A 27,916-nucleotide genomic window follows, 5' to 3' on the forward strand; every position below is an offset into this window, starting at 1 on the left:
ACTTTCTTCCAATTATTTTAACCCACGGGAAGATATGCGTATCTGAGAACCAAATGATCTCCAGATATTTATATCTTGTAAGAGCTCAAAATCATTATCTAAACTGTACACTGGAAATTGGAGTGAAGCACTGGTTCATTAAATGATAATTCTAGTATGAGAAATTTTCAAGCATTAAAAAATTAGCATGTCTTCTTGGCTGTTCTATGAAACTCACTTCAGACACAGGAACTGAGCAACATTTTAAAATAAAGCATGAAAGGGCCATCTTACAGATACAGGTAAGGCACATCCCATATTCAAAAGAAGAGAGGAAAGTCCTAAATCTCCTCTCAGAAAAATCAAGAATTTTGGTAAGGTTTTTACAGAATACCATGAAACGCTAATGCCTATGTCTCAAAAACTGAGAAAGGCAAACACAGAGCCATTCAAGAGCCCCATCTTATTTTTAGCTTAACTGTTGTCCATAGGGCACTATAGAGACTTTTTTTTTTTCTTCTCTCTGCCTTCAACCCCTCAAATAAATCCCCTTTATTGGATTATGGATTAATGCAGCAACTATAGCAGTAAGCTGTTTCCATGAGAGTGAGAAAACATAAGATGTGTACCATTAAGCAGAGTTGGAACTTTTGGGTCTGTCTTGGATACTGCATTCATTACGTGAGAACAATATTTATGTTTTATTGAGTATATTTTGAACAACATCAATAGCACAGAAATCTAGCACCTGTTAAAACAGTCTGACAAACACTTGATTAATAGAACTACTTATTTCCTTAAAGCATCTAATGACCAGAACACCTACTAGCAATTCATTTTAAGCCACTGCTCCCATTTAACAATTATTAGTTATATGTATGTTGAAGAACATATTAATTTAAGATTATTATGTAAATTACAGGCTGCCCTTTCAATGCAGAATGAACTACTGACACTGCTTCTTTTTCACAAAGAAATAAAACTGTACTATTATACTGACATCACAAACTGTGATCCCCTGAAACAAACACTCAGAACAGCTTTTATTTAAAGACCTCAAAACATTTGACAGAACATTTTGTTCTCTCATTTTATAGAGTATGATGCATAAAATGGAATAGTATGCTCCTGAATAAGAGAAATTCAGACAAAGTCAGTGGCAGAAGCTAGGAATAGAAACCTCAGTCCTTCCAACTATCACACCACTGCTCTGTCTGCATTTCCACCTCCAAAAGACTGATGAAAAAGGCAGCAACGTGAGCTAAAAATAACTTCTGATTAGCGAGGCAGAAGCCCTATGAAAACCAAATGAGCCAGAGAGTCTCACTCAAGCTGAACTAGAACCTAAACTGGGGAAACACTGTAAGGCCAGGTTAATGTTTTGCTCAAATTAAGTGAAATTGAGTTTGCTAAGACAACAATTTTGGTCCAGTAAAGTGTTAAAAGCTCTCACCTATAAAGCTTGTTCTATTACTCAAGCTGATATAGCTGAACAGACTAGGCACAGAAAACCTCCAGATTTGGAAAGGACAGAGAACAGTCTTCAGAACAACTTCAAGTTGAGAATATGAGTTCTGATTTCATCTGGACTATGTTAATTAATATGAGGAGGCTGAAAACTTGTGAAATGGAGATTTTTCTATGAAAATGGTCAAAGTTTAAAAACATTTGTCTTTTAAGAAGGGCAGAATAGACAATTACTATTTACATGTGATATACTGAAGATTTAAAGGAGTGGGTAAATTAATGCAATTTCAGAAAACCTCTTTCTTGAGGCCAAGATAGTCCACATAAAGTCATACTTCAAAACACAGATTTGTCTCCTGAATGCTCCTTTAGGCCCACCTTGGTTAAAATCCAACTACCCAATTTCTCTTGATACCTTGCTTGCCTGAAAGAATAAAGTGGTTATGTCTTTTCTCATTTCTAGAAGTGTATTCACTTAAGCACTTCACAGTTATTTGCTTCCCCTCCCTTTACTCCCATAGCAACATTTGGTGACCTGTATTGAATATATTTCATTCTGGTGTGTGAATATGTAAGACCCACAGATTTTGTTGATTTTAGTTGGGGGGGAGAACAAATATTTACCATAGGAATGTGAAGATTCATTGGCAAGTCTTGCATTTGTTGCTCTGCAAGACCTGGTACTATTTGATGCAAATTCACCTAAAAAAAGTTTGGCTCTGATCATGGTAGGGGATTATTAGGCAAAAGTGTTGAAATTTCTTCCACATACCATTTCCCACTACAGCTGGTAATGTTCAATCATCTTCTGTATAGATTCCAAGCCACAACGCTAAGCCACTATAGGGAATTTTCTTGCTGTATTGCAGCCAATTCATGCTGGATAGTCAAAAATTTTACTATTTCTCTTGAGGAATAGTGTTCTGAGGTATATGCTTTGAAATATGAATAGCAAATGCACTCTCCTTACTGGAGATGCAGTGGTATCTAAGGGCTATACAGCATGCATTTAACTGCATGTCACAGATGGCTGCTGGTTTTAAACCAAATAGATGTTTGTCATATCTTCTTTCTTCAATATATGCAGTTTGTGGGCTGCCAGTCGATATTGAGATGGATGTTTAGGAAGCTGATATTGATGAAGAAATGTGTAATGAAAAAGCTAACTGCAGCACAGTTCTAGACAGCTAAAACACTTATTTTGTTTTATTGCTTTACCTTTACTTAAGCTATCTTTCCAAGGAAAACTGCACCAGAATTGCCAGTTTTCTTTTACAGATACAGCTGGCATCCATTGCTATCACATACTCCAGTTACAGATGGGTGCGCAGTCATAACATCAACACAGCTTCAAAACCAGTTCCCCAGCAGTGGGCTATTAAAACACAGGTTTCCACAGAGCAGTGCAAAGGGTTAAAACATATTATTTGAAGCTCCACAACCTCTTCAATTCCATCACTCATAAGGATAGTTTGGATATAAAGAATTTACAAATACGAATTGCATTTAGCCAACTGCTGCCACACTGACTATTCTTACAGCACTTTTATAGTAACTGCTGCACTGCCAAAATCCTTGGAAACCTTAACTGATTCTAAACAATACTGAGGACATAAGTCACCTGTAAAATTTGCACCCTGGGAAAGTGAGATACAGTCCCATCGGCAAGTACAGAATTGCTGAGGAACATAGGTCGAGTAGCTGTCAGAAGGGGGTGCTAACACAACCTGTGGAAGGGGCAGCTCCTTTAAAAATCAGGGCTGACTCAAACCATTTTTATGCTTCCAATGGAAAACCACATATTTTGAAGAGGTACAAAACTACTTCAACATTAAAATGTAAAACAAGGGTGGGAGGGCAGAAGGACAAGAAAAGGGGTAGAGAAAAAAAAACTGCAGCCAAAAGGAAATAGGGAGATAGCACCAAAGCTGCAAGAGAGCAAAACAAACCTCAAGCACATGCTGAAAGACCAGCAAGAAGCAGGAAAAGCAGTGAAAGCAGTAACCAGAAGAGACAGGCAAGAGGAAACTGCATACAGTGACAATCAAGTATCCTACCCAGCTCCTCATAGGAAGGGGAAATGAAAAAAATGTGCATTTTTTCCTGCTATAAGTTTCCTCCATGCAAATTTTACATTAATGACATTTTGATGCTATAGGATTCAGAAGGAAACTAAAGGAAGTCCAGAGGTACTTCCTGTAAACAGCACTGTTGAGCTATAGCTGTTAAGCAGAACACGATGGCAACCCAGGTCCCCTCTGACCAGGATTGGCAAGGCACAGTCTGAACACCCATTCAGTGGGGCTGCTTCCCTTCAACATGTTCTCATGCAAGCTCACCCAATCTCGTTCCTAATCTCAGACACAAGTTTATAGCAACAACCATCTCAAAAATGAAATCTAGATAAATCTATGCCTGGGCAGTTTCACTGCTTGCCATAGTTTTCCCCCAATTGTTGCAGGGAAAACTTGTTTTTCCTGAGGAATTAGGAGCATACTGGGGTACAAAACTGCTCCATGAGAAAAAAGTAATTCATGTACTTTATTTGTATTACAAATAGAGTTATCACTATAAACTAGGCTCAACCACCATAACCACCAAGCATACAACACAATACCTACAACCAAACTCCAGGGTGTAACTAAAGCACAAAGTATATTCCAGCAGCTGCTCCCACCAAACAACAAGTGCAAATCTGCAAAGTAGAAACCAGCCAACTACAGAACATCCATGCTGCACTGTACTGCCCCATCCCTAATAAATAAGTATTTACAGAGAGCCATAAATTGGTTTCACACAGTGCTTTCATTAGAGAGAAAGTCCCTAATCCTTTTAATCATGATTATAACTTCATGTGTTATATAATGTAAATACATTTGGCAAATCTGAATCCCCCACTTCCACTGCAACACTATTATTCTAATTACAGAAGGATGCTCATCTTTAACAAGCAATATGATAAGTTTTTAAAGCAAGCTGATAGCTACAAAAATGACTGCAATGTCATCCCACCTGAAAGCAACCTTTCATTACACAGACATCAACTTTAAGAGCTGCTTATTATCGTTAACAAAAGTCTACAGCATCTAACAAATTTATTCTGTGTCTTAAGCATACAGCCAGGAGAAAGAAAAAAAAAAAAATAAAAGCTCTTTGCTCGTTTAAATAAATTCTTAGGAAGTAATTCAAGAAATAAAATAATGTCACTCAATTCAGCCACAGGCTATGGTTAAGTTATGTGTGTTAATCGCTTAATAAAACAATAAAGAAATCAGACAATCAATAGTAAAACCAGAAATTTTTTGAAGACTAATACACTTTCCATTCAGAAGTGAATGAGTACCTGCTTAATATGCTTCCTTACAGTTAGGACATAAATACCTTCTTTCTTTACACAGAGGTTCCATGAAAAACAACCTTCAGAAAGTCAGTCCTGTCTTTTCTTGTTTCAGATGGTTCACTAAACTGAGCCACCTAGTAAGAAAGGCAACAGAGGTACATGGTATCTTGATTTTTACATTGCTGAACTCAAGACACAGCACTGCATTGCTCTTTTCCCTGCACACTTTCCTTCTTCACAAAAAACTTTTTATTGTGCTTTAACAGAAGGTCAATGGCTATCACTTCTCTACTCCAGCACAATGGTGAATTGAAACAAGAACCCATAGCTGTTTAGACCGACAAAGCAACCAGTATGTCTAAGCCAATAAAGCGATTTGTTCATTAAAGCTACTAATAAAGCAACCTTTTGTTAGTCTATGAAACATCAGAAACCTCATAGAATGCATTTAACTATGCTTTCTTAAAAATCACCGACTCAGAAGTTCTAAAATCTGTCAACTTCTCCACTTCCTTAAACTGATAGTAAAATACCTTTGTGTTGACTTTTCAAAATGAGCTAGTGTGACACAAATTTTCCTGCCTATTCATCATCAGAAAAATTTAGGGCTTTTGGTGAAGAGATCCCCCCGACAAGTGCTCAAATCCATCATATTAATGCATTATGTAAAGCTTCCTATGCAACACTGACAACCTATACTTGTGACCACTACAACTATACACAACAAGAACAAAATCATTCAATGGGCACACTCAGTTTGGACCCAAAGATTTGTTTGGATTTGACAAACAAAAATGAGAAGAGCTGCAGTTAGCAAAGATCAAAAATGCTGTTAGCACTCGTGTCCATTGCTTTCAATTAAACTGAAACAAAGTCTGAACCTGAGTCCCCAGCACTCAGTGTTGCTGTCTGGAGGGGGATTGTAACAATTCTCAATAACCAGCACTAACAGGAGGACAGTGGCCACAAACTTCCTCCAAACAATATCAGTATGTTTGCCTTGACTTTAGCTGCACTATACCAGCAATCCTTAAAAGCATTAAAATGAAGTCTCCTCCCTTACTCACAATTTCTAGACTTGCTTTGTTAACAGGTAGCTCCATTATTATGTGATTACAGACTGGGCCACCAAAAAGGAAGGAAAAAAAAAATTTCCATGTAATTACCATCAGCCAGACAAAAAAGGCCGGATATTTGCTCTAAACCTTTATATTTAGAACCTACAAAAGACAATTTTACTAGCAGCAATATACAAGTATCAAAGTTGCATAATGTGGTAACACAGAAAATAAAGCAAAACAGTATGTGAGGGGAAAAAGTATATGTACTCTTACTCACTTTTAACAGTGAAACACCCCTTTTCTAGAAGGAATCTGAAGTTATTCTTTTGCTGCCATTTCTCATCTGCATCTTTTCGTCAAGCATGCTGCAACTACTGGATTTTTTTATATGCACAACAACCTAAGCAAAAAAAGCAAGTTCCATCCTTATAATACTGCAACGTCTCTAGAACAAGATTCCCATTTGTTACACTGGATACAGCATTTGAATTCTCAGTGAAAGTTCTTGTAATAGAATGACAGTAAAATATTTGTCCCTACTCAGAGATATGTACAATCAGCCAAAGTTCTATCCTTTGCTATTCAGAAAATATAATCTTTATTTATAAAATAAACAAGTCTGCTATCTAGGACAGAGATAGCATCCCTTCCTCTACACTGTGACTCTCACTATCAAGCCATGAGATTATATCCTCCTTCTGGAATTAAGTGCTTATTCTAACAATAACACTTCAATAGCATGTGAAACTTTTCAATTAAACAGTTGTCGAGCAGCCTGATAAGGCACAGAAAAACAACTGATAGCTGAAACAAGTCATACAACAAGTTTGCAGACTTCCTGGTTCCTGCCTAACAAATAGTTAATCAGAGAGTAGTCAAGAGGCAAACAAATGACCATTAAAATTCATAGCAAAAAGCGACACATCACTTCATTTAATTGTAAAGTTTTGACCATCTTCTAAGGTTTTCACATAAAGCTTTTTTGGACTTTGGAGCCTTTTTTCTACTACTGCACCACTGACATGTGCTAGCAAAGAAAACAGCAGGACAATAACTATTGCAAAGACGCTGATTCTAAAGAGTTACACAATGCTTTTTCTCACATTCTCTTTGAGAGAGGATACATATGACTTTCAAACAGCAATTAGAAGTAATTTAGATATCATATTTTCCTATTTAAGTCCTGAAGTCACAATTTTCTAACTCTCCCTGCCCATATCTGATCAGGTCTTCCAACAATTCTACAGTCTAATATTCATTTAGGCTGAAAAGATTCATACAAGAATCAATCAGGAACACAATACACTGCCTGATATTTGTGATCAATTGCACTTTTCAGTTTGCTTAACTTCCAAAATTAATCCTCTTCTTCAGTTCAGTTCTACTTCTCTCACAGGACAAAGGCAGTGGAATTTATGTTCCTAAATGACTTAAGCATACTTGAAAAGTCCCACTCTTCAGAGATTAACTTCTTGCTCTTAGAAGTAAACAAACAGAAGCTTAGACTAATGACTATTTATCAATGGAAAACTGACAATTAGTTCTTTTCTGAGGCAATAAAAGTACATGACTAAGAAGTTTGACAAATTTACATTTGTAGCTACTGATGCAGCAAACATTATGCAAGTGCATAGCTTTCTACAAGCATTCTTATGGCCAAATCTAAGTGTATACTCCAGTCACTGCAGCATCAGACCTGGATTTCATTTATCTTATCTTCACCTGTATTTCAGAAAAGTTAATATGATAATCTATCACTAGTGGCAACAGAAAATTAACCATTGAGTTAAAATGCTTCACAAGTATCTTTAGATTTTTCCTCCATTATAGCAATCAATTTAACACTAAAAAAATCTTCAAAAAAATTTAAAAGCCTATGGTGATTAGATAAGTAACTTAGATAAATAATAATTAGTATTTTAAACAAACACTCTAAGTTACATGCCTGTAACACCTTAACACCTCAAGATGAAGCTTGCAGAACCCTTCTATATATTTCTATAAATAGTATGTTCTTTAAATGTAGACATTTATAGGAGTGTTGAAGAAATAGACTCTATAATCTGTTCTTATAGATTCTTATTCCTAAACACAATCTATTTGTATAGATCTACAAATCAGCCAGTTAAATAAAGGCTTTAGAGGCATACTGAAAACCAATAAGGATTAAATTTACTTTTCTTCACAAAAGTACGCACATGGGATGATAATAAAATTGAAGTTCAAAATGCACTCTTAACACCACAGACCAAAAAGAAAATTTCACTTACAAGAGCTGAATTTTTGTTTGCTCTGCCTGGTCGCAACAGTTGTAATGCTAACATTACAAACTTGCTATTTATTATTTCAGATAGATCCTAGTGTTTTTTTTTTTTTTTTTCATGATCCATAACATCAATAGAGTGAAACTTCGGAGCTGCTAAGCTGATGTTCCAACCACATTAAAAGATGACCACAGGAACAACTATACAGGAATTATCATTTCCTGGAGACACAAATGAGAAATCCTCATCCTTACTTGAGTACCCATCATTTCCACAGGGTCAAGCAATTCTTTAGCAAACATGCCCCCTAGCATAGCCTAAACTTCAGATGCACTTGCCACTTTTGTATGGTTGACTCCAATGATAAAACACCAGTAAGCACTGGTACCCAAACAGCACCTCCACATTTCCACAAGAAAAATCATGTTGTGAAGGAGCACCTGTCATCTTACAGAGGTGAACTCTTACACCTAAAAGTGCTTAAATATAGAAGAACTGTGACCTGAAAAAATGGTCTCTTTAGGAACAGAGATCCCCATTTCCAGGGACTATGCCAGAGGCAAGTGACATGAAAGGCAAAGAATAGTAGTTGTTCATTGCCCCCTGCAACACTAACAGGAGGCAGCACCTAAGGAAGTGAGGAGAAGCAACCTTCAAAACATGAGTGACTCTTCAGGCAACAGCCAGCAGATCTGTAGGATTTGTTGAAAAAGGATGCAATGGAGCTGAAAATTTTACAAGGATTCAAGAAGAAATTGTACAAGTTCTCAAAATAGAAATCATTCAAGAATTTCTGAATAAACAGAAACAACTTCTGGCTCGGAGATTCCATAACTGAAAGTAGATGGAGAACAAGCATGAAATTAAAAGCATCTAAAATTGATCTTGTTCTCAATGTTCCACATGAATCCACTTACACATTTTTTTGAGATGGGTCGTACAAAGAATTAGGGAATTTCTGGGTTCCTGGACAAGATTTTTTCTTTTTTATGGTTATCAGATACAGAATACTAGGCTAGAAAGAACACATGCCAGTGTGAACCAGTGGGTCAGTTTTTCTAGACTACATTTAAAACTATTTATTAAACACTATTTAAAACAGAACATTTCAATAAAAATATAGAAGAAGTATTTTAAGTTTTGGACACCTCTCCCAAAACTGCCATCTTGATAGAAGATACTACACTCAAATGTTTTAATGAGTTTGACCATTCATTCAAAATATTAGTGCCAAGATTATATTTCTACTGGAATAACATTACTGATTATTCTCTACTAAAACATCTACAGCAGTTTCATGGCTTTGCCTCCTAGACACTGTCTGTGCAAGCACTTACTGGGCAACAGAATGGTTCTACTACTGAACAGTTTCAGCTGCCATTTTTCTCCAGAGAAAAGCTAAATAACTCACTTTGGGTTTATTTGCAGGTTGTTTTCCCTCCTGAAAACAAACAAACGAAAGAATATGTCACAGGCATCAGCCTGTTCACTAATTAGGAAGACCTCTATAGCCTGTTTGTTCCCTTTTCACTGCACATCTCACAGTGTTTCTGCCATCCAAATTCAAGATCTCCTAGACAATGCACTCAAAGTGTGAGACTACTTGAGAACACAAGTTTCTCAGCTGCCACCACTGCACTACACAGTTTGGGGGAGTTGAACAGAGCAAACAAACCTAAACCACCGACACCTCAGAGAAAACATGGTACTTTTGCATTTTCTCATTTTATTAGCAGAAATCAGAACTGAGTGATTCCACAGGAACAAGAGAAAAAATATTTATAAATAATAAAAAATTACATTCACCTCCTACTAAAACTACCTAGTATTAGAATGTGAGAAAACACAGTACTTATCTACATTTGAAAGAGCCAGTAAATATGATTTAGTGTTGTTACAAACAAATAAGCTATTCATGCATAGCAAGCTAGCTGAAACAATTGTTTGGAGAAAACGATTGTAAAACATATGCAGGTTAATACCAGAGAATTTACACAGCATGGTTTCTGGAAAGGAAACCATGCTTTTTTTAGGCTAGCAGAATTTTATAATAACAACAGTGAACTAGGGAGAAATTGCTGAAAGAAAGACTTTCGAAAAACCTCCCTCAAAGTCTCAAGAGGCCATTAAGTAAAATTAATATTGGTGTTAGGGGAAAACATTTGTGTTTAGATGCCAGCAGTAAAGCATCAAAAGAAAAAGCAGTAAGTGGTCTGTTAATTTGCAGAAAAGGGTTAACAGCAGAAGGCCACAGTTCTGCACTAGAACTGCAACACATATTCCCTAATGGTCCAGAAAGCAAAAGGTGGCAAAACTCATCCACATAAAAGCTATTAAGGTTAAGATAAGAGAAGGAACCTTATGCATTTCATGTAGTCTAACCAAGCTAGATAAAATGAAAAATACATGACAAAGAAAATAATCAATAATCAAGGTATTGTGTGTCCAGGGAAATATTTTACTCACCAATTTCCTGGACCTTAAGAACAAATTCAGAAAGAAACATGTTGACTCTCGATAGTCCAAAGAAGAATAATACTCAGTAAAAGAAAAAATTAGGATGTGCATTAAATATTTTGGAGAATATTATAACTGGTACATTACAAACTGAATGCAGCATTTTAAATAGGCACTTTGTAAATATACAGCACTCCTAGGCAGGCATAAAAAATGCTTTGAAATGTAGTTAAACTAAAAGTTTAAAAAGGTGACATTTAGTAACAGGCATCTTAGTAAAGGAGAAGCCAAAGACCATCAGAAAGTTTGGGTATGTTGATTGTAACAGAGATGCAGAAGACGTAAAGGAAAAGGTATAAGAAAAAATACCCTCTAAAAACCCTGAGTTTAACTGGATTTTTATAACAAAAAGAATATATTCAACTAAACTGGAGTTAAAGCATCACAAATAATGTAAAGAAGAACAGAACTACTGGAAGCTTTATACATGAAACTTTCCAGTGCCACAATACATCTTTGTGAACAGTGATTCTGAAAAGAAAGATACACACACCTTATAATGAAATCCCACAGCTTTTCCAGAGATGGCAACTGATAGGCAGAAAGAATAGAATAAAAGTTAAACTCTCAGCTTCACAATCAGTAGAATTCTTGAATGCAAATTTTTCCCCCTCTGGCAGCAGCCACCAAGCATAGCTCTGCACAGCTCTGCAACCAGCACAGCCCATGCTGCCTCTACCCCAGCTAGCAGGTAGGTTGTATGAGGAGTGGTGTAATAGTCAGTCTGCAGGATCTGACATGTTGAGATAAGGGAGGTCACAGGAGATAACAGGACAGTAATCAGGACTGTTACTGCAGTGATGGGATACAGCAGCAGAGAGAGGACACAAATCCACAGGAAACTAGGTTTTGTTAGCTCGGCTGCTCACAGAACAATTTGTTTCCCTTGTGTTTTGCAGATTGCAATACTAATATTTCTGTACATTGCAGCTTTGATCACTGTGTTAAATGTAGCTCTACTGAATAAAAGGATTATTTTGTCCAGATTGGCATGCTTATGACTGTGATATGAAGAGAACTCGAGGGAAAAACCTTTGAAGATGAAGCACATGCTCTATTTTAAATGCTGAATTGGCAGTAATGCTGATGGTGGTTTATATCATGCATATAGTTTACAGCATGATATGTATGACAAGACTTTTGCAGTTTAGTACAAGGATTGTAAACACTTTCAGATTACTTAAATTTGTCTTGCAGTTAAAAGGGTTAATACCACTCTCCTTACTGAAAAGGCTAAGAAGTCAGGCAAGAGTAGCACTCATGTTGGTTCACAAACAGCTGGATTTCAGAAGTGGACAGCACAACCACAAAAGCGAAGAAGGGACAGGAGGAACAAGATCAGCCCTTTTGGTTATAGCACATGCTCCACACTGGTTTCAGCAGATCATCAAACCACAGCCATGAGGTTTCAGGGCACAGTTAAGCTGATCTAATGGCCAGCCAGTGCCCAAAGGATTCACTGCCAGCTGTGCATCCCCTGTGCCAGCTCTAACACACATTCCATGTCACACTGAGCCAACTCAATTTAAGTGTTCTCACTTAATTTCGGGGAACTGAAATTATAGAAAACCAATCGCACAAAATTAATTTGAATAATCTTAACAAAAAATCAGATTAAACCAATAGCTAGTGCAGGAAGAGATATGGGTAGGAGAAGCTGTTGGAAGCCATTCCTTACAGTAGCAACTAAGCAAGTCAAATACAACATGAAAAGACAACCCCATTAAGAACAAGTGAATATAACATTTCAACCTTTGTGACATTTGCAATTATTTTATGAAGGAAGGGTAAAATGTTTAATGATGAGTTTCTCCTTTTTAATCTTTGCTAGGTTATGCCTATCCTACGCTATCAATTTTGTTCCCACCACTCTGCAGTGTAAACAAACAATAGGAATGAGAAGGACCAAAACGTTAACATTTCTTTTGTGCCACTAAACAAGCTTTTGTTTTTCCAGTCGTTCCCAGCACCCCTTTGAAAGGTTCCCACAGCCCGTGTAAACAGCCACAAGCTGAGCAGGATGACTGTACATACCTCCTACATAGGCAGGCAGCAACCCCAGCATGCAGCTCCCTTCCCTAGACAGCCACACACCCACCCCATGACAGGGGACAACACCCACCTCTACTCTTCAAACAGAACTCCTGCCTGTGCTCCTGAGTCACACCGAGCGTTATCTACTGCTCCCACCAGGCCAAATGTCAGTAATGGCAGAGCTGAAGTTCGACCCTCAATTATTCCACTATCAGCCCACTACTTTTCTGTAGCATGTCAGGAATTACTTGATTTCAAAGCAGTCAAGCCTAACAGTGTTCAAAGCGCAAATAACAATAGAATCATCATGGCAATAAGTTATAAAGCTGGGAATACAATACACAAGCTGAAATCACAGAATCAGAGAATGGTTTGGGTTGGAAGGGACCTTAAAGGTAATGTAATTCCAACCCTTTTGCCATGGGCAGGGACACCTTCCCCTATACCAGGTTTTTCAAAGCCCCATTCAGCCTGGCCTCGAAGATGAGATGAAAATACAGGATGTCCTCGAAACAAACTAAATGTAACTGGGCATGTCAAAGTTGTTTTGCTACAGCAAGCCATGTCTAAGAAATGCTCTAGCTGTAGTGCACTCAGCTATGTTAAACTTCCAAATTTAGGTTAAACATCTGGACAACCTAAGGAAGCAGCCATTATGGAGATAATCAGGGTTATTAACAGAAACACTTCTGTATTATAATATTGCAAAATGTAAAGTTCAGCCACCTGTGTATTAGAGCCCACCTAAGATACTATTAGTAGAACTTTTTTCACACATATAATCACTCCCCTGAAGACACATAATGTCAAAACATAGTTAGCATTTCTACCATATTACTCAGGGGCTACCAAAGCCTGCATGCTACCCTTGACACGTTTCATGAACACAAAGTGGCTGTTCAGGGCTGTGTATCACACAGTTGGTAGAGTGGAGCAAGTGCAGGACAGCACAAAGTCCAGCAAGCTGGGAGTCAAGCAGTGTCCGAGTCTAGCTCTTACCCAGACCACCAACAGCCCAGTCAGAATCCACCTGCTGCCACAGATAACTAACACACCGTGAAAGCAGAGGGATATAACTGCCCCCTTCCAGCAAAGGCTTGTCATAAGGGTCATGTCTGCCCCATCTTAGCTACACAGACAAGTTTAAATACAGGCCAGGTGGGGAAAGCATAGCAGGTTTGATCATTGTCTCCCTCCCTGTCAACTCTCGCAGCAAATGGCAAGTTAAGAAAAAAGCAATCCCCAAACAAAGTGCCCCAAACAAATCAATTATTTCAAACTCATTCTTGCTTAAAGATCAAATAGGGACTGCTATTTAGGTATGTGGAGAAAGAAAGATTTCCTGGCCAAAAAAAGTAAAAAAAAAAAAAAAAAAAAAAAAAAAAAAAAAACCAAACAAGCAAAAAAGAAAAACACCGAAAACTACAGCAACTCTGCCTTAGCATGCTTTAAAGGATGCTGAAGATTAGCCCTCAAGATCCATAAAAACTGTCACTATTGTACTCTGTAGTAAAGAAAAAAAAGAGCTACCTGTCATTGCAGTGATCCACCCACACAGAGAAATGCCACAGATCTGCAGACACACTCATCAGCTCTGGCAACAGCAGATGAAACTGCCATAGCAGAATGCAGAAACAAACGTTTAAAATAACTTAGACAAGGGTATCTCCAGGATCACAGTTTCAGGACCCTTTTCTGTTGCGCTAGATCATCTCCTGCTTTGACTATCATTGCATGAATTAAAACAAAATGACAAGATATAGACAGCAAGAGAAGCAGACACTCCTAGCAAACTGCACATTTTTACTGTCCCAAGCTCAAGGCCACAACTAACACAGCTGAGCAAAGACATAGACAATGGTGAAGCAAAGGTGAAGACATCCTGTTTTCAACAGAGATTCAGCACTATGCCAAACTGTGTGGGGTCACATTTGCCACAAAAGATGAGTAACATTTCCTCAGAGAGGTCTGAATCCATAGCTGTAGTTTTGGTTATTATTTAATGGTTACAGCCTTGAACACTAAAGAAAATACTCTCTAGTATATTCTAAAGCCTTATTAGGCAATGAAGAAGTCAACAAAAGCAATGTACTGTCAGGTCTAGCAAAGAAATGCTAGATTTTGCAGCTACTGCAATAGCTAGTGAGCAACTTCTCAAGCATGAAGTATGCTACAATGCTGAAAAGGCTTACACTTGCCAGGGAACACACTGAGCAGCTTACCCTCCTAAAAAGGGAACTTGAGGAAAAGCTTGAAACCTTTTCTTCCCCATTGGCTTATGATGCTTTGGGCTTGTTAGTCATTTAGTAAGACAAGTAGCTTGTCCTGAAGTAGCCTGTTCAGTTCTGAATTCCCTGTGACTACTGTCATTCCTACAGATATATATGGACACACATTCTACCCTATAAAACACATCATATATTTTACATAAAGATGGTAATAACCTTTCACATGCAATTTTGCAATACAGCAAACTAACTCCCTATAAGCATAGGCAGGTCCTGCATGCTACAGATCTAAATGTAAAGTTTCACCTTTAAGAAAACATGGTAGACTTTATCCTGAAAAGCACGTGCTCCAAAAGTATCCACCAGCATCTGTGAGAACACAGAGCTAATGTGTGCAGTAAGGACATTATGACGGTCAAAGAGGCCAGAGTTTAAGTAGATACTGTCAACAACACACACCCAGGGTTTGCAGCTCCTGTCCTTCTGAAATTCACAGCAGTTGCCACAGCCTACATGAACACAAAGCCACAGCTGAGTAACTCTGACTCTGCATGACCGAATTAAGGAATCCTTCAGTCTATCAAAAGGAACCACCAAAACTTCATGTGCAATTGAGTCTCCTTAAGTTCTTTGATAAACCCACCAAGGAACACACAGGGGAAGTCTCTAGAAACCTGCATCATGTAAAGGTCACCTCCCACATTCCAAGCCATCCAGAGCAATATTTCTTAAGGATGAAGTGCTGAAGAGGGAGAATAACAAGCTCTGACATTGGACCAAGAAATTGAGGAACAGGAGAAGGGTACACAGGAACAAGTACAACGATTATCCCAGAATCAGTTCGGATTTTTTATTTCCAAAGAGAGACCCATGTGTAAAGAGGAGAACTTGGCAGGGGAAAGGTTTAATTTATTATTGCAACCTAGGATACTGGAGTGGTGAGATTCATTGATTGAGGTTTATGAGAAGTTTAAGGGGAAATTATTGCAACTCTATTGCAAACATCCTCTACCCTCCCACTCGCCACAGCTCCAGCTCCACAAGGCCAGGTCTCACCACAGCACGTGCATGCCTCTCAGCTCCACCCTAGGGCAGCCCTCCTGCCTCCGTAAGGAGACAGAGCTTGTGCTTAGAAAGTGTTCAGCAGTATGCCCTACCCTCTCAAGTGCACTTCATCTCAGCCTGCCCATGCTGAAGAGTTCACAGACTTCCCAGCGCTGCTTCTCCAGAGCAGCATCAGGCAGGTCACGCCATCCGCACCACTGAAAGGTTTTCAAGCAAAAAAGCATTTCACAACATCCACATTTTTGGGCAACTCTGATTAGCCAGCCTTTGAACAGGAAGCATTACTTAATTACCTCAGAGCTGTCCCTCTGCTGTAAGCAGCCATCCAGCCTCAGGTCACAAGACAAAGTAGACTCACCTAGGCCAGCTTAGCAGGCACTACCCACAAGAGGCTTCTCCAATACTGGAGCTTGGAGACCAAGCAATTTCAAGAAACTCTTTCCTTTCCCCTTCATATTCCAATGACCCCTGCCCACAAAACATCTACAGTACATCATCAATATGTTAATCAGTTTCATAACAATGCATTTGGATTACAAAAATTCAAACATCTTTTATGAGAGTATTAAAGGGAAACTGGTTTTCTTCTTTTTTCAATATAAGCTGAGGTAAATAGCATTGCAAAATGTATCATACTGGTATAACTTTAAATTACAGCCAAAACTGAAAATAGCACATACTTTTTTATTTGGTTGGGGTTTTTTTTCTTTGTTTGTTTTATATCTTAATTAAAACATGCCATGCTTCTCTATTTTATGGCCATATTTGTGTTTGGTCAGAAAACCAGACAAATTCTACTAGTTCCTAGTGCCACAGCCACCACCTATCGTGTTGAAGGAATTTGGACTGGGAAAAAAGAACTGTTTGAGAGCAAATCTTGTTGTTGCAGGTACCTGCAAGCACACAGCTGCTGAAACCATCACACCAGTAGCGTGCCACCAAAACAGTACACACCAACACTTCATCCCCCAGCACAAAGCAAATCCAACTGTCTCAGCTCAAGACTCAGGCAAAGCTTACCTGAACTAAGCAAGCTAGTTTTGGACAATATTTCACACACCTCCTCTTACCAACCAGCTGTGGGTGTTGTATCCTCTAGCTGATGGTAACACCTTCAATTGCCCCAGCAAATTAAAAGATGCCTGCTGGTAGATTAGGCATGACATTATAGAAAAAAATGCATTGTTTCACCCTTGTAAAAATAACTGCAATTGTTTCAGAGAACACTGAGAAAACAAAATAGAGAAGAGTTCCTGAATTACACAGATCTGTCTATTTAGCAAAAATGAGCAGTCCTGAGGAGATGAACTTGTATTTTTTGCCATAGTGAGCATGAACAAAACTGAATGCAGTAATTCCTTTTACTCTGACATTCCTTACTTTTGAAGTACTTGACATTACAGATGTAAATCATGTCCACATTACTAGCAAAAAAACCTAGCAAGGATCTATTAGAAAATACGTGACTGCAGTGTATGCACTGATACAGGACAAACACTGGAGTAGCTAACCAGAACCACTGTTGCAAAGACCCAGGTAGGACTCAAAGCACTGCAACAGTTTAATTACTCCCATTCTCTCTTCCTGCCCAAGAAATGACTCTCACAAGTGAGCCACAATGCCTCTCATATTCATTACAGCCAAAAAACATCTTGCATATGCAAAACTCTCAAAGAAGAAAAGCACATGTGTAGTTTAGCATTTAAGTAAGAGCTTAATCAAGCTGTTATCTTTATTTATTGATTTTGGCTGAACAGAGAAGGTAGCCAAAAATTGATTACTTTATTATTTCACCAATAATCTTTACAAAGTGAAAGACTGAGAACCACCTTTCATTTTCTACTAAATACAAAACTGTGATAGGTGAGGAATGGACAGGGACTTAACATAGGAATGAGAAGGTACCCAATACACCTGACAACACATTTATTCACAACCAGTCACCTCAAAACAAGGACTTGTCCATTCCTCCCTCAAAGCCACCAAACACGCTCACCCGAGAGGAAGCCACTGAGGGCTGCCAAAAACACAGAAGTGACACAGCCCTAAAGTACACACTGATAGCAGCCACAAGGGTGCTCTGGGACCAGGACCTGTAAGAATCCAGTGCTGCCTTCAGTATTGTGCAGACATCCTCTAGGCTAAACTTGCTTGATTTAGCCAGAAGAGCCTGTGTAATAACCAGCAGCTGTACCACCAGAAAGCAAGATCAAGAAGTTTGTTGACGACAAGTCAGTTTCCATGCTTACGTGGGTCTAGGTCTTCATCAGACAAATACCTAAAAACTTTGTAGCCTTGGCTACAGAGACTACAACTACTACTCTTGTAGTCTTTGCTACAAGAGTCTATCTTAATGTCCATAGCAGCGATCGCAGTAAATAGATTTTGTCTATCCAGTGAATACTTAGAGCATTTCAGTACTGAACCATCCATCAGTTTCCACAAATTGACTAAAGCACAATACTTTGTTGTGGGAGAGCATTTTCATGAGCAATTGACACAATGTTTATCATGTCTTTCTAGAATTACCTGACATACACAGTCCACATATGACAAGGCTGAAGTCACTCTGCAGATGAAGTCTTTATGCTACTTTTATTTCAGCCATTGCATGTTGCTCTTCACAAAAAGAGACAGAAGAGTAGCATTCCTCTCTGTTTAATATCATTGCCTGGCTTAAATCATCACACACCGTTCCTTTCTTTTGCTGGTTCAGAGACAACAAATTCCATTGAAGTAATGAGCAAAACTTTCGCAAAGTACCGCATGCATGCATAAGGGGAAGTAAAGTTAATTTGTCAATCCAAGTCTAAAGATAAAAATTATTTCTTCCCCTAAGCTAAAAAGTTATTTGTTGTAAAAGCTTTTCTAACAGTTAATACAAATGAAAATCACATACTTTCTGATAAACATTTATGTTTCCAAACAGACACCATAGTATTAGTAAATTATTCAGCTTGAACAAAGAACCTACACTGATTAGATATAAGCTGCAGTAGGAGGAAAAATCTAAACCTTGACCAAAAAAATTTTAAAAATATGAAGTGATATATATCTTTTGAGATGTTTATGAACCTGAAACACCAACAAGAATGCATGTTTGCCATCAAGAGACAGAACCAGGCTGCCATTAATAACTGGATGATGATGGAGAAAGGACAGATTTAGGTTTGGGACTAAGAAGTGCCTTAAAACAAGTGTAATCACCACAGGAAAAAAGGACATAGTGTCACTTTGCTCCTGTAGATAGTAAATGCAGTACAGAACTGACCATCTCCTTAAGACTGTGGCCTGAACAGAATGAACTTCCTTTTCTAACCACTGAGTTCTGTGATCAAGAAAAGCTAGAAATGAACTAAATATAGAGTTCAACTTCTTTACACCACTTTTCAAAACAGCAGTGATGACAGAAAGCTTAAGATAGGGAGATACTTCAAACTAAAGAAAATGAATCTTCTTACCTTCAGCAAACTGGGTCTCAAAATGAAACTGTGAAAGATCAGAGGTGCCCTGCCTACCTTAAAATTCCAACTGATGTCAGGTTTTTCCCCTGAGTTTTCAGAGGCTATCTCCTCAGCAGAATGGACAAGTATACAGCTGGGAAACAAGCAGTAAGTGCTCTCAAAAGTGTAGCACAAACTGAAGCACAGAGCAAGCATCCATAGCTGGAATGCTGGAATATGGCCTTCTGTTCACACCCATATATTTCAGCAACTGTGTACATTTCTTCTATGTTTTGTTTTCCTCTGCTTTCAATCGCATCTGGTAAAGAAAGCGCAGGAAAGCAGGCGCCTAGCAACTGGCCCACAGAATGTTCACAAGCTGTACACTTTTCTTTTAATGAAAAGCCCGACAAACCCTACAACCTTCCCCTTCAAAGTCTTTCTAGACTCCTTCCAGGAAGATGTGGAGAGGACTCATGCAGACAACAGCTTCTACACAAGAGTTACAATTTCTGGATATCTGTCTGAACACTGTCTCATCAAATAAACGACATTCAACCTACTCTCTTCATTTTTTAGTACATCCTCCTCATATGTAACAAATTGCTGTATAAATTTTAACACCCAAATAGTACAATTTAACACTAGCAGACACAATTGTTTCTTCCCCGACAAGCTGCGGAGGTGTTGTTTTCTTCAGTTATAAGAAAGTTAAGATACTCTATAAAAAGACTGCAAGTTTTGATACAGTTTTTGCTCAGCGGGAAATTATGCACGGGGCGGAAATGCTAAAAAGCAAAGCAAAACAGAACCCAAGCAAACATAGTCCCATTCCCAAACGAGACCCCTCTTTCCCTAGTCCCGGAGTAAGATCTGGAGTAAGAGCAAGAGCACTCTCGTGCCTCGTGAAGCAGCAACTACTCCGATAAACAGGAAGAGCCAACACTACTCCTAACTTTTAAAACACATTCAAAATACTTTACATGAAAAATAAGCAACTCTTCAATAACGTTTTTCCGTGACAAGAAGAGCTATATTTTCCACCCAAGTGTTATGTAAATGAGGGAGCAGGAGGGAGCCGCGGGGTCTGTTAGGAGCCACTCAACCTATAGAGAAAACAAGGAAAACGGGGGAGCGGGGTGGGGGATGTTTGAAACCCTCGGGGCTCACAGCACTGTGGCCGTGCGCTCCGCTCCCAACCTTGCACAACTTTCCGCCGCGGCAGTTCCGCTCGGCTCCCCGGGCGGGGACGGGACGGAGGGGTCCGAGCCCTCCGCCCGCCCGCCCGCCGCCTTTGTTCGCGGGGGCCGCCGCTCCCGGCACAAAGCGGGCGGCAGAACTTGCGGAGGAGACCTCGGCCCTCCCCGGGAGCCGTGGCGGAGCACCCCCTTCCCGCCCCGTCTCCGCGGCGGGCGGGAGCGGCGCGTGGACCGCGGGGCAGCAGACCGTGCGCGGCCGGCAACGTGAGCCGCATGGGAAACGGCGGCCGCCGGCGCCGCGCCCCCCGCCCCGGCCCCCGGCCGCTCCGCCGGCAGCCCCGGGGCACCCAGCCCCTTCCCAAGGCGGCTCCTCCCGCTCGCACTCACTTTTCGGGACGGGCTCCGCTGGGCTCTCCCTCCGCTGGCGGCGCGCGCGCCTTCCCGCCGGCGGGGCGATGCGGGCGGCGAGGCGGAGCCCCCCTCCCCCGGCGGGAGGGGGTCCGCTGCCCCCCCCGCCCCGGGGCTGCCGCCGGGGGCCGGGTGATTTCAAAGGGGCAGGCGGGTCCAGCCCCCCCCCGCCCCGGGCGGGCTGCGGACTGGTGGCCCTCGAAGAATCCCCCCGGCTGCTGCTGTCCCGGCGGCGGATCAGGTGCGCCGCCGCGTCCTCTCACATGGAGCCACCGCCTCGCCGCCCCTCGGCGCCCCCCGGGCCGGTCCCCGCACCGCCGCCGGCCGGGAGGCGAGTGGCTCGGGCCGCGGCCCCCGCCCCGCTCTCCCTCTCATGCACTGCGGGCGCCGCCGGGCCCCGGCTCCAGCGGCGGGGGGGCCGTCAGGGCCCCAGCTGGGCGGCGCGGCGGGGCAGCCGGGCGGCGGGGCTCGGCGCCGCGACCGCTCCGCTCTGCGGCATGTGGGGGGAGCGGCGGCGTGGGGCGCTGGGCGGCGAGGCAGGGCCGGGCCGGGGACGCCGGGCGCGGTGAGGGGAGCGGCGGCAGCAGAGCCCCGGGATCCGCTCGCTTCCTGCGGCGCCGGGAGGGGGCGGGGAGGGCGGGCGGGAGAGGGAGCGAGCGCGGCGGCGGCGCGGGCGGATGACAGCGGTAACCCGGCAACGGGGCCCGCCCCGCCCCGGTGCTGGCGCGGAGCGATGATGCCGAGGGCGGGCGAGGCGGAGCCGCGCAGGTCCCGCCGCGTTCGCGCGGTTCAGCCCGGGACAAGGGGGCGGCTCCGCGCCCGGCCCGCCCTTTCCCGCCATGGGAACGGCCGATGCCCGGGCGATCCCAGTGCGCGCCGCTCCGTGCCCGGCCGCCGCTCGGTTTGTCCGGGAGCCGGCGGTGGGAAGTGCTTGTCACCTTCGGTGCTTCCAGCAACTGGGGCTCACCTGTCCCTAGCAGCACTTTCTCAGTCGGGCTCCGGGCGCCGCGAACCCAGTAACGGGAATGATGGTTACCCCGTCCCTGCTTTCCTAAGGTTAAACCTCCTCTCCTAAGGTTACTTACAAGAGCCTCTAACAGAATCACAGAATCAATTCGATTGGAAAAAGACCCCGAGTTCATCGAGTCCAACCTATGACGGAACACCGCCATGGTCAACTAGACCTAGCACTGAGTGTCACATCCTGTCATTCCTTAAGCACCTCCAGGGACCCCAGCACCTCCCTGCACAGCCCTTTCCAAACTACCCTTTCTGTGGGGAAATTCCTCCTGGTGTCCAAACTTAACGTCCGCTGGTGCAGCTTAAGACTGTCCTCTTGTGTTGCTGGTTGTCGGGGAGAAGAGGCTGACCCTCATCAGGCTACACCCTCCTTTCAGGCAGTTTTAGAGTGATATGGTCACCCCAAGCCTTCTTTTCTCCAAGTGAAACAGCCCCAGCTCCCTCAGCTGCTCGTCACAGGACTCGTGCTCCAGTTTATTGCAGAGTTGGGGTCGTCATACGAGAGCTCTCCTAGGCCTCCTTTGGTTTGTGGTGATGCTGTTCAACAAACAAGAAGGTTAAAAGCGAATACTTAATTGCCAATCATTAAGCATGTGGAATGGCTGAACACAGCACTCAGCCTGGCCGCCGAGAAAAGCTTAGGCCTCAGGATAAAAGGAAAAAAAGTGGTATTTGACTGTTGCCATCATAAAGCATATACAACAAGAACAAAATTAAGGTTACTCATGTACCTTAGGTCTGGCATTTCCTTCCTTTTCCAAAGATCCTGGCTGATCTTTGCCATGTCAGGGTATGCCCAGGCAGACACTGTCTGCTCTGCCCAGACCTCACGCAAGCATTGGGACATGGGATGTCTGACTGCACTAAAAACTTTCCAATTGACCACTAGCTTTTTCCTGTCTGCTATTCAGTTTTAAATCTGTCTCTTATTCTCCATCATCTTCTGCTTGGTGTTTCTTTACCCTTTCCTGTTACCTTGTTTACTGGATTTTTCTTTTCCCATATATTAAAAACAGATATTTGAGCTCTCCTGGGTCTCCAAACTTCTACTGTGTCCCCATTGGGACAATGCAGCAGAGAAGCACTCTTATTCTTGAGAGCTGCAGGCACATCCCTTCTTTACCAGCTGAACTTCCACACATCCATTCCTGCCTAGCTTATGCTTATTGAAACAAATTGACAAGGGGTGCTTCATTTGCAGACAGAAGCCTCCTTCACTAGTGAGGCCTGCTTCCCCACAGAACATCACTCACCTTTTCCACAGAATGACAAAGCAGCTCTGCAATAAGTATATAGTGAATATATAATCAAGTAATTGAGCTTTTTATTCCTGGAGCAGACAGGAATTAAATCTGCATGAATAATATTTTCATTTTGGCAAGGTTTGTTCCCCACAAGTTTGCAGAAATGTGCAATTTTTGCCCTCTACAAAGGAAATAGCAGTGCTAAAACTTTTGAATCTGCAGCATGGATCTCTGCTTCTTGAGCCAAGCGAACACAGGTTTCTCTCCTCAGCCCCTATCCCTGTCAAGGGGTTACTGGTTCCCATTTCTTGTATCTATTGCTTATTCCACTGGCTTTCTACTAATTGTGGTGTTCTCTCTCTACTGGTTGAATAATAAATTCACACATGGGTCAGACATAACTGGGACACTAATACTGAGTACACATTACTTGGGGGTGAAGGAGAAAGAGGGCTGTCTAATCAGTGTAGATCATTGACAGTGGCAGATGCATCGCTCAAGAAACAGAAAATCACTACTCTGCCAGCACTGATGATGGTGCTCAGACTGGCTGAGGATTTAATGAAAATGTTACGATTATTTTATTAGTCACAGATTAAACTGGTTCAGTGTGTAGTCTTTAATGGAAATGTGGTCATGACTGACTATACTTCAAACAGCAGGGATAAAAATAGGAATTGTACTGCAGATCAATGCATTGGCAGAACTAATCACACTGTCATATGCCAGACTTGAATGCCACCACACAGACAGTTTCAATAAAACTGATTTTAAAAATAACACACAGAACAATTTTAAGTGGATCTGTATTGTTTTCAACATACAATCCAGTGAAAATGCAAAAACCTTGCCAGAGGTTGTTACTGTGCACGAAATCGTGACAGAGGAAGAGAAACACTGGGGCTTTTAAGCACTCTGCCCAGAGGCTGAAGGGATACTTGCTGTCTGTCTGGATGTAGTTTCTTCCCATGGTGTTTTTAATCTTGATGGACTTCCACCCGTACCAGATATTGGTATTAAACTTAATGGCAAGACTGCAATCTATCAACAACCTTGGTAACTGAAAAGATTCTGTGCTAAAAGGCATAGAAAATTAGATGATGATTTGAAAATGAGCATTAGCCAGGAGCGAGAGGGCACATGCATGAGTAACAAATCTGCTATAGAATTGTTATTACAGAGGAAAGCTGACCCTTCTTTAAAATGCCATAAATAATAAGGTGAAATAACCAAATGAAAGGAGCACATTCAAATACTAAACCACCATTTTAAAAATCTGCTTAATTTGCCCATGTTTCTGGTTTTATCAGGCACCTATGGCTAGTTTTATAAGCTGGTTTTATCAGATGTCTATGATAAATTTTGTAAGCTGCTTGCAGATAAGGGGAAGAATAAAGGATTTCTTTGTGTGGGAAAACATGGACCCAAATTATGATAATGCTGAAGGAGATCTTCTGTACAAGGTTTAGTCCATTTTGACTGATACAATTGAAATTTAAATCCTTACTTTTTAGCAATTATTTTCACCAATTGTTTACAGGTAGACATATCCTAATGACTGGCAGTCCTGTGCATCCCACTGCCTACAGGAATGAGAATGGAAACTGAGCTCTGTCTTGGACAGATGCTTCAGCTTCTGTAACCTGCCTATACCTGAGGCTGCATGTGTCAAGGTTTGGGATGGAACATGCAGGCATCCCATGTAATAGGATCATCAGCGGTGCACACATGTGCAAGTCCAGGACTGGGGAGGGTTTCTGAGGCAGAGTTGGTGCCTGAGAGACCCTTTAGCAGGACTCCTGTGAGGAGGGAGTTGCACCAGACACATGGCCCTGGCTTGCAGCATAGTACTTATCCATGTTTTGGTTTCCCCCTGCCAAACACAGACCAGAGGTGTGGGGAAGCTGTGCTGCTGGTGTAGCAGGAGGCAGGCAATGGAGCAGGGGACACCGGATCAGCAGCTGTTGTAATCACAACTTGTTCTGCTGGGTGAGAAAAAAATCTCAGGAGCAGACAAAAGGTAGCAAAAGGGGCAAGATAAGCAAGCCACAAGGGAGTAGAGCCACACTTTTTGTTGTTAGTAAAATACAGATTGATTCATCTGGCTCAAACTTCAACCTTTGAGCTTCAGGGCTTAGGCTACACATGGGCTGTCAAAACCTTACTTAAAACTAAATCTACCAATTCAGACTCCTGCTGCTGCTTCCTAAATGGTATGAAACATCCTTTCTCTCTGCTTCATGTAAGGATAGGACAGACTTGAGGTAAAGAAGCAAAGAACTCCTCTTTTTGATAGGCAATCTTCTGATCAAAGACACGGTTAGTTCTACCTTTAATTCCCTACAAATGAAACTGCTGTCCTGGCTGACCTTGGGAAGGTCATTTTAAACAGCCTGCATGATGGAACTGAAACCATCTCCTTCCCAGCAGACAGACATTTGATTTGTCTCTCTTTTCTTGCTGTTCTTTTCAAGAATGTTTTACAGTCACTGCTAAGACATAATTCACATTTCTCCCATGGCATTACTGAGAACTGTAAAGTTGTGTGTAAGCACATTGCACCAGACTTAGACAATAAAATCGTGGTTGTAGACAGAACCTATTGCATTCAAACAAAATAGAGAGGATACAACAGAAGTTATAACAAGAAAACAAGAATTAAAATCATCTTTCATCTTAGGATGTAGGCAACAGGTCATCATGGACATACTGAGCTCAAGTGGAGTTATAATGTAAATATTCTCTTCAATAAAATGAACAGATAAAGCAAAAAAGAGCAATACAAGATCTCATTTTCAAGAGGTGTAAAGGTCTAATACTTCCCAGTTGCAGATAAAAAGCTTGGAAAAGAGACAAAATTTCCAAGATAGATAAGGTAAATTTTCATGGATGCAACCAAAGAACTGGACCCTATTTCCCAAGCCTCATCCCCACTTGGGAGACAAAGAGAGTAAATTTGCTGCAACAAGCATTGATGAAAGTTTAGCCAGATATAACTACAGCAGTCTTGGATCTGACTGCAAGTAAAAATAAAGGACAATGCTGTGACAGCGTCAGCTCAGAGAGGTGATAGCACTGATGATCTCATCAACAGGAAATTTAAATCTCAAACCCTAGGTCTTGGTAACAACATGATCTTTTGCTATGACATTTACATAAAAGCTTCATAGCAATAATATCATATCAGAGAGGATTTGTGAATTCTTACCCCGACTCAGGAAAATGGCCTCATTTTTGATACTTACCGGGATGATACAGTGCAAGACCTTGGGCTTTTTCTTCCCCTAGTCTATTGTGCCATTTCTGATCATTCTGCTATAAGTAGTGCAATGGTTTTAGTAGAAGTAACATGTAAAAGAAGAGAAACAGTACAATCAGTGAGAAAATTGGAAAAAGACCATCTATACAAATATACTGGTTTCAATGACAGAGTTAATTACCTTTGTATGGCTGGCTGTAGCTTAAAGCAAAAATAGCTCTGGCCTAAGTGTATCACATACTGATAGATTAATTTGCTTTTAATGCAAGAGTGCTGCTGATGGGTTTTTTTTTTTTTTTTCACTGAATACAAAATTTTACTTTTAAAGGACATGGCTTTAAGCAAAATCATGGGGTTTGGTGAAGTGTTTGGAACTGAACCCCAGTTTGATCTGACCTGTGCAACACTGCAGGCTCAGATCTCCAATCTCAGAAACCTTACAGGCAGGTGTTTCAGTCCATTACTAACACCCATGATAACACACTCAAGTGAACCAATTTCTGAATGTTCTCCAAATCCATACCAAAACACAAAGTTTGTCAGGTCCACCAAGGCTGTGATTACACCAGGACTAAGCCAGCACAAGAACTAGAATTAATTGAACCCTGCTGAAATCGGGGCAGATATAGCAAGGGTAGTGCAGATCAGTGTATTGGCAAAACTAAATTGGGCAGCTTGCCTGCAAGCTTGCTGCTCACAAGCTTTGTCAGTCTCTTGCTGCTATTGGACTTGAAATTCATTGTAATAAAAGGAGAGCTCAGATATCTAAGAGCAACTAATTGTCTCATAAAGGCAACACAGGGGAAATATTCACACACGAAAGCATGTAGTCTGTGCCTCTGGCAAGTACTAGTTTACAAAACATCAGCCTATTTATAGTATTTGTCTAAGTGTGTGCTTGAAGTAGAAAGTGTTAGCAACTTTCTTCTATAATCTATATTTAGCCGTGGTAGCCTGACTGTCATGGTAAGGAAAGGTTTGGTAGGAGCAAATCCTAAAAAGGTATTCACCGGTATTGAAAATAACTGAGTCACAGCTGCAATATTTAAACTATTTGTAATTCCATTAAACAACAGTACATAGGAAACCACTGCGGAAGCCTGGTGGTAACATCACTGTTTTCTGCTATGGATTGGTCTTTATGCTGAATATCCACACACCATAGCAGAGCCCTTTTTTTTTTTTTTCCCAGAAGTTTCATTAAATTCTTGTTCATGTCCACAGAGGTAGTTCTACAGAATTTAAGAATAATTTCTTCACATAAATCTGAATACCTATAATTCATATTTATTTCAAATACTATCTAGCCCTGTCCTGCTCTCTAGTATAATTTTTTGTTCAGCCATCTTCCTTTGGCCATCAACAACTCCCCCCTTCCCACCAACGGC

General features: G+C 41.2%; 1 protein-coding gene across 3 annotated transcripts in view; it reads right to left on the bottom strand.

The window, feature by feature from the left end:
- The window catches only part of FBXW7 (F-box and WD repeat domain containing 7), a 176,985-nt gene extending 155,864 nt beyond the window's left edge, over positions 1-21,121 (bottom strand). For 2 of the 3 annotated variants that reach the window (XM_059844380.1, XM_059844383.1), the window contains exon 1: positions 20,985-21,117. The gene's annotated coding sequence lies outside the window, so the exon portion shown is untranslated. Of the gene's footprint in view, positions 1-20,984 lie in introns of all 3 variants that reach the window. The other variant, XR_009486218.1, reaches the window with a different exon arrangement.
- Between the last annotated feature and the right edge of the window lie 6,795 nt (positions 21,122-27,916).

Source organism: Haemorhous mexicanus, chromosome 4 (assembly GCF_027477595.1).
Source record: "Haemorhous mexicanus isolate bHaeMex1 chromosome 4, bHaeMex1.pri, whole genome shotgun sequence".
Classification (NCBI taxonomy): domain Eukaryota; kingdom Metazoa; phylum Chordata; class Aves; order Passeriformes; family Fringillidae; genus Haemorhous; species Haemorhous mexicanus.